At 44.1% G+C, this 7,302-nt stretch overlaps 1 pseudogene; it reads left to right on the forward strand.

The window, feature by feature from the left end:
• The first annotated feature begins 994 nt into the window (after positions 1-994).
• LOC103200607 lies at positions 995-6,976 on the forward strand (annotated as a pseudogene).
• Positions 6,977-7,302: the final 326 nt, after the last annotated feature.

Here is a 7,302-nt window from a genome sequence, read left to right on the forward strand (position 1 = left end):
GGGTCACTATGAGTTGGAACAGACTCAACGGCACCTAACGACAACAACAAATGTTGCTTATTCTAGGAGTATCTATATCTATATATAATTAAAATTATTTGGGAACAAAGACCTTAGCAAACCTGCAGTCAGGGAGCTGTGTTCTTTTTTGGTCATTTACATTTTAACAGCCTGAGAAATAATCCACTTTTTAGAGGGAAGAATTGTTTACCATCTGCAGTGCATGAATGTCTGATGCAGGAAAAATCTGTCATTCACACACATTTGTGAAGTTGGCAGACCCTGCTTTTCTGAAGGGTTTCAGCAGCATTGACTGAGACAGAAGCACCCTGCTTCTGAAAAGCTGCCTGGTACAATGTGGTGAGCCAGCTACTCAGCTTCTGCCTATGGCAAAAATTTTTGTATCTTAAGAGCAGTACCTTATTTTATCTTGTGGAAAAAATTTGAGTATCATTGAGGGAAGAGGTGGTATAGTCTTAGATAAAATAGTGAGTAATGAGTATATTCCCCAGTTTTCCAGGTACTTTCTCCCCATTAAGAAAAAGCGATTAAAGTGGGATCAAGCTACATTTCTAAGGCACTTTTTGCAGCAGGAAGAACCACATGTAAAGTGTGCAGTGGGAGAGGGTAGGACAAGGAAAGGATATGAATTCTGTGCTAAAGGAAAAAAGACTCCAGATTCAAACATGTTCTACAGAGACCCTCTTAGTAAGTCTCAGGCTGGACATAGACAATCATCCAGGATGAGGGAATCCATCAGCATGTACAGAGTAAAAGGAGCTGAATAGAATCTGCAGAATCACAGCCATGGTCTTCACTATATTTGACAGAGTGTAAAAGGTACCATCACAAAATCATGATTGGTGGCAAATGAACTCATCACTGCTGCAAGTGGGACTACAGAAGCAGGGAAAAGACCGTGATTGGAATACATGTACAACAGACGCTTAAGAAGGGTTGCAGAATTCGTTTTGGGGCTTGACCACCTGGCTACATGGTGGTCCAGGTACACTCATGACCATTCTGCCCTGAGTCATAGCTACAAGGTGGCTAGAAGACACTACCAGGACCCCAACTTTTAAATTAAATTAGAAGAGGGCACACTCAGGCAATTTGCCTAGTTCTTGTGTTAGGATAATCTACTTTCAACCACACTCTTCCTGAGGTCAAACTGCCCCTCCCTAAGTTAGTCCTGGACCTGTCTGTGCATAGCTACATTGATGGCTTAATGGTCAGAAAAAGCTTGAATGAAGTCTGAACTTATATTAAGAGTCAAAATAGAGTTAGGGCTCCCAGTGTAGACTGCAGCCTTCCACAACCCAACTGCTTTAGAATGTAAGGTCTAATACAACTTAAAACAGGTAGGAAGAGGACTGTGTGGGGACAGATAGAAAAAGAAAATGTTGGCCACTGTCATGAGTGGCAAATTATAGACGAGGACAACGTACCTAAAGAGGATATGTTGAAAAGTCTGGGTGATATGTTAACTAAGCCTGTTGAACTGTTTTTTCAAGGCAAACTGGTGTAAATGTTTACATTATTTTTCAAGATTTTGGTTTTGGACTGATATTTCTTTGGAAAACAATTTAAAACACTGAGCAGTGGCAGGAACTGGAGATGACTTGGTATATTTCAATAGTAAGTAAGCAAGGTCAATATAGTTAATAATCATAAAGTATGGGCACTGTCTTAGTTCTGTAATGCTGGTATAACGAAAATACCACAAGTGGGTGGCTTTAACAAAGAGAAACATATTTTCCTCAATGTAGGAGGCTAGAGGTCTGAATCCAGGGTGCTGGTTTCAGGAGAAGGCTCTCTTTCTGTCTGCTCCGGGGCAAGGTCTTTGTCTCTTTTCAGCTTCTGTTCCTTGGTTCCTTGGTAATCGTGCCTCATCTTTGCTTCCTTGCTTGCTTAATCTGCCTTTACATCTCAAAAGACTGACTTAAAACACACCCTACATTAATACTGATCCATTAACATTACAAAGAAAACCCATTCCCAAGCATAAAAAAACCAAAAAACTCAATGTCATTGAGTTGATTCCAACTCACAGCTACCCCCATTGGGTTTCCAAGACAGTAAATCTTTACAGGAGTAGATTGCCTCATCTTCCTTCTGCAGAGTGGCTGGTGGGTTTGAACCCACAACTTTGAGTATGTGGTGAGCCAGCTGCTCAGCTACTCAGAATAAGCCCTCTTATTCAGTTTTAGCAGTCAAATGCCTTAGGCACTTTGGCACCAGAGCTCCTTTTCCCAAGCACAGGGGTTAGGATTTACAGCACATATTTTGGGGGGACACATTTCAATCCATAACAGGCACTGACCTTTTAGAATGGTCACTCAATCACTCAGAATGGCTTTCAGCTATGAATGGCTGGTGCAAACACACTGGTGTGTGCCAATTAAATGTTACCTCTGATTATCAGTGTTTTGTAGGCCTGAAAGTATTTTACAATAATGTATATTCATAACACCAAAGAAATCTCAACGCACTGCCATTTAGTCGGATTTGACTCATAGCGACCCCTCCTTGGTTTCCGAGGTGGTATCACTACGGAAATAGATTGCCCCATCTTCCTTTTGAGGAGTGGCTGATGGGTTTGAACTGCCAGCCTTCTGGATAGCAGTCAAATCTCTTAGGCACTGCACCACCAGAGCTCCCAGAAATACAGATGAACCAGAAAACCCAACTTACTGCCGTGGAGTCGGATCTGACTCATGGAGACCCCTCCTTGGGTTTCCCAGGCGATATCACTACAGGAGTAGATTGCACAATCTTCCTTCTGAGGAGTGGCTGGTGGGTTTGAACCACCAGCCTTCTGGTTAGCAGTCAAATGCCTTACGCACTATGCCACCAGGGCTCTCAAAAATAAAGATAGTGCTCACAAAATATCATTTCCCCTATACTTCATAACATCCTTGCATTTAGGATGAAGCCATGTGAATAATTATTCTGGCCAATGGACTATGAGAAGGGCCACAATTCACCTCTAGACCGAGGTGGTTGAAAGTCAATGTTCTTCTTCCAGCCTTGTCTTGCCATTTTACCTGACATAGCAACCTTTGAGACCATATGTTCCAAATCCTGTGGCTACAACATAGGGACAGTGCATCTGCATCAATATATGTGACAGATAAACCCTCTGTATTTAACCACTGAGATTTCAGGGTTCATCTGTTACCACAGCATTGTTGTTGTTGTTATATGCCATCGAGTCAGCCCTGATTCATAGCAACCCCTCCTTCGGTTTCCGAGGTGGTATCACTACAGAAGTAGATTGCCCAACCTTCCTTCCAAGGATTGGCTGGTGGGTCTGAACTGTCAGCCTTCTGGTTAGCAGTTAAGTGCCTTAGGCACTATGCCACCAGAGCTCCCAACCACAGCATAGCTTAACTTATCCTGATCAGAAATTGGTCCCTTGTGGATCCTCACTCACTGCCATCCAGTTGGATCCAACTCATAATGACACCCCCTTGGGTTTCCGAGGCAGTATCACTATGGAAATAGATTGCCCAACCTTCCTTCCAAGAAGTGGCTGGTGATTTAGAACCACCAGCCTCTGGTTCGCAGTCAAGTGCCTTAGGAACTACGCCACCAGAGCTCCCGCCCCTTGTGGATACTGCATAACAAAAACCTGAGGCATATTCTTAGCATTTTCTTCACTGGGGAGCAGTGAAGACACAGATATTGGAGAGTAATAAGCTACTGAGGCCACCGACAAGCCTGGTGGGTCTGGGACTGACAGAGCCAGTGTCTAAAGAGAGGAAGGCACTGTGTGGGCTGCACCTCTGGGGACCTGCAGGTCAGTCCAGCAGGCTGGTCCCGAAGGCCCACAGGCACCACCGTGTCAGTGCCAGGCAAGTAGGAGCAACGCTGTGATTCCATCAACTCAGACTTCCCAAGCAGGTCCAGTGGCAGCAGGGACTCGGCCAGAGCCATAATGCTGTTCTGGGGCGGTGAGCCAGAGGTGACACGGAGAATCAAGAAAGCTGCACTACATCCCTACCCACGTCCTGGACCACAGCACCTTAGGGAAGGCACGCTATATCACCACACCGAGAATGATTCACTGGTTGTGTGGAAGGAAGTCGATTTGACCCAATTGAGGAGTGTCATGGTATCTTGAAGATATTGTTATTCTGGTGCTATGGCAGCTTGACAATATTATTGCATACTACAGTCACTTAATAGGCAATAAATACCACCCTGCTGACTGAGCTGGAGTATTGTAATGGAGGGAACCTGTGTGACAAAATCCTTCCTCAGAAGGACAAGTTGTTTGAGGAAGAGATGGTGTTTCAGGTTGTTTCAGCAGTGAGCCCTATTCATAAAGCTGGAATCATTCATAAAGATATAAAGACATTAAATATTTTTCTCAACAAGGCAAACCTAGTCAAATACGGAGATTATAGCCTAACAAAGCAACTTAATTTTGAGTATTCCATGGCTGTGGTGCTTGCAGGAACTCCATATTATATGTCTCTTGAGCTCTGCCAAAGAGTAAAATATAATTTCAAATCTGATAGCTAAGCTGCATCATTTTTCAACTACTTATGCTAAAGAGGACATTTGATGCTACAAATCTGTTCAAACTATATGTGGCGATTGTGCAAGGAATCTGGGCCATGGTAGCTGATTCTAGCCGGTATTCGTTGGAAGTGATCCAAAAGATCCATAGGCCTTGACCAGAATCCTGACCTGAGACCCACTGCAGATGAACTTCTGGATTGCCCTCTCATTTGGAGACACAGGTAAAGATGAAGGAAAAGAGCCGGACTGCTTACTGCACCAACAAATAGACTAAGGTCAAGCACTGTCACTAAGCACCCATTGCTATAGTAATGTTGAGAACTTGTGAAGTCTATGTTTTGGGAGGTGGAAAATCTACTCCCCAGAAATTAGACATTATCAAGAGTGGTTGTCATGCCCAACAGGTATATGCAGGGAATACCAACTTCGCTGTAGTCACAGGGGCGAAGGAACTGTCCACCTAGGTAAACTTGCAAGGGGATACTAAATTCCACAGTCAGCTGAGTGGTGGAGACCAAGCCTCCTATGGACAGCCAAAGCATGTGGAAAAGTGGCAAGGCAAAGCTGTCCATCAGGTGTCCTGTAGTGATGATTTCACTTTCTATGTGACAGATGAGGATTAGCTCTATGCCTTTGGATCAGATTATTATGGCTGCATGGGAATGGACAAGATAGTCGGCCCTAAAATTCTAGAATCCATGCAGCTGAACTTCCTCAACAGTCCAGTGGAGCAGGTTACCTGGGGAGATAATCATGTGGTGGTGTTGACATGAAACAAGCAAATCTACTCTTGGAGCTGTGGTGAGTATGAACAACTGTGTTTGGATTCAGAAGAGGATTATTACACACCACAAAAGGTGGATGTTGCCCAAGCCTTGATTATTGTCTCATTTCAGTGTGGCTCTGTGGGACATTTATGCTAACCTAGTCAGGCAAAGCACTGGCCTGTGGGCTCAATCAGTTCAACAAACTGGGCCTGAATCAATGCATGCCTGGAATCATTAACCATAAAGCATTCCCTCCACAACCTCCTTTACCTTGGCCAAACATCCTTTTTTAAGATCAGAATTGTGCCCCAGGCAAGACTCACACAGCTGCTGTTGATGAGTTAGTCGGGCTGCTGACCTTTGGCTGCAACAAGTGTGGGCAGCTGAGTGTTGAGAATTATAAGAAGCATCTAGAAATCAACTTACAGTGTTGGTGAAGAATACTGAATATACCATGGACTGTCAGAAGAAGAACAACTGTTGTAGGAACAACAAGATCTTTACCCCCTGTCTCAAAGAGCTAGTGATCACAACAGGTTGAAGCAGGAAAGCAAAAGACTTATTGAGTATCAATAGCCAAGGAAACAGAGCGAATCACTACTCTCAAATGTGTGTCTGCCCGAGCAAAGGGATCAACATGATTATATAGGGAGATGGGAAGTGGGATGAAGATCCCTTGGAGTGCCAGGAATGTCTTTGTTCTTCTCTTCCCGCGTTACTCCAGACTCAGCATCCCTCTTCTCAAGGTTGTCTTGCCTCACAGGCTGTGGTTCTCCGCCGAATCCAGTCATGGAAGAGGGCTATGCCTAGAAGAATGTATAATTGAAAATAACAAACCCAAAGAACCCAGTGTCAGTAAAGAGGTTGGCTATTTACTTAGAAGAAAGCAAAAGGGAAGGAAAAATAGCAAGTTAGTCACTATGCTTAATGTCTACTTTAATCATGCCTGCTAGTCTGGTAGAGTTCTGTAATTTTCAGTGAGGGGCCCCTTCGGCCTTCCACTTCAACCTTCCACACAACTAAAACACTCCTTAGAAGCAAGGATGGCAAAACTTCATCTCCCATGCTTTGGTCATGTTGTCAGGAGGGACCATTCCGTGGAGAGGGATATCATGCCTGATAAAGTAGAGGGTCAGCAAAAAAGTGGAAGACCCTCAATGAACATAGTGGCTGCAACAATGGACTCAAGCATAGCAACAGTTGTGAGTCAGGATCAGGCAGTGTTTTGTTATGTTATACTTAGGGTCGCTATGAATAGGAAAAGACTCAACGGCACTTAACAACAATCAGCCTGTTGAGGAGACCTTTAGGTGGGAAGCAAGTGATCAGGGTCTCCTGCAGTGATGAATTTACTGTTGTTGCCAGTGATGATAATCACATTGTTGGCTGGAGCGATGGTGGTAATGGCCACCTGCAATGATCCCACTGAGAGAACACATGGCTCTGATATCTGTGCCTCATGGCTTCAGCCTCTTTTTGGATCTCTGCATCACATCCTAGACTTATCTTGTCACAGCTGGCACACCATTCTCCTTGTTGAGAAACTATTGAATTCTACAACCATCTGTTCCAATAACAGTGGCTTATCCATTGGATCTGTGGTTCAGAGCTCCAGCCCAGGAAGTAGCAGCTGCAGTAGTGTTGAAGAAGAGGACAGTCAGCAGAAATCTGACTCCTGATCCAAGTGGACACTTGAGAGATTGCAGGATCTGATGTTAAAGTGTCTGGCTAAATAACAGAAGCTACAGCGAGAAAACGTCTAGATTTTTACCCAACTCCAGAACAAGAATTTGAAAGAAGGGTAGCAGGTGCTGATACATTCCAAAGGAACTCAGGCAACAAAGAAGAGATGGAAATGGATCAAAAGTCTGACTTAGATTCAGATTCCTGGTTTCTCCGGGGAACAGACTTTTGCCAATCTAGCCGTTAGCCTCCTGAGCCTATATAGACCCTGGAAAATGGAGTCCAAAGAACTTCACAGCACACTTACTTTCCTGGCTTTGTT

Source organism: Orycteropus afer, unplaced genomic scaffold (assembly GCF_000298275.1).
Source record: "Orycteropus afer afer isolate SDZICR_OR568_19922 unplaced genomic scaffold, OryAfe1.0 scaffold00007, whole genome shotgun sequence".
In the NCBI taxonomy this organism is placed as follows: Eukaryota; Metazoa; Chordata; class Mammalia; order Tubulidentata; family Orycteropodidae; genus Orycteropus; species Orycteropus afer.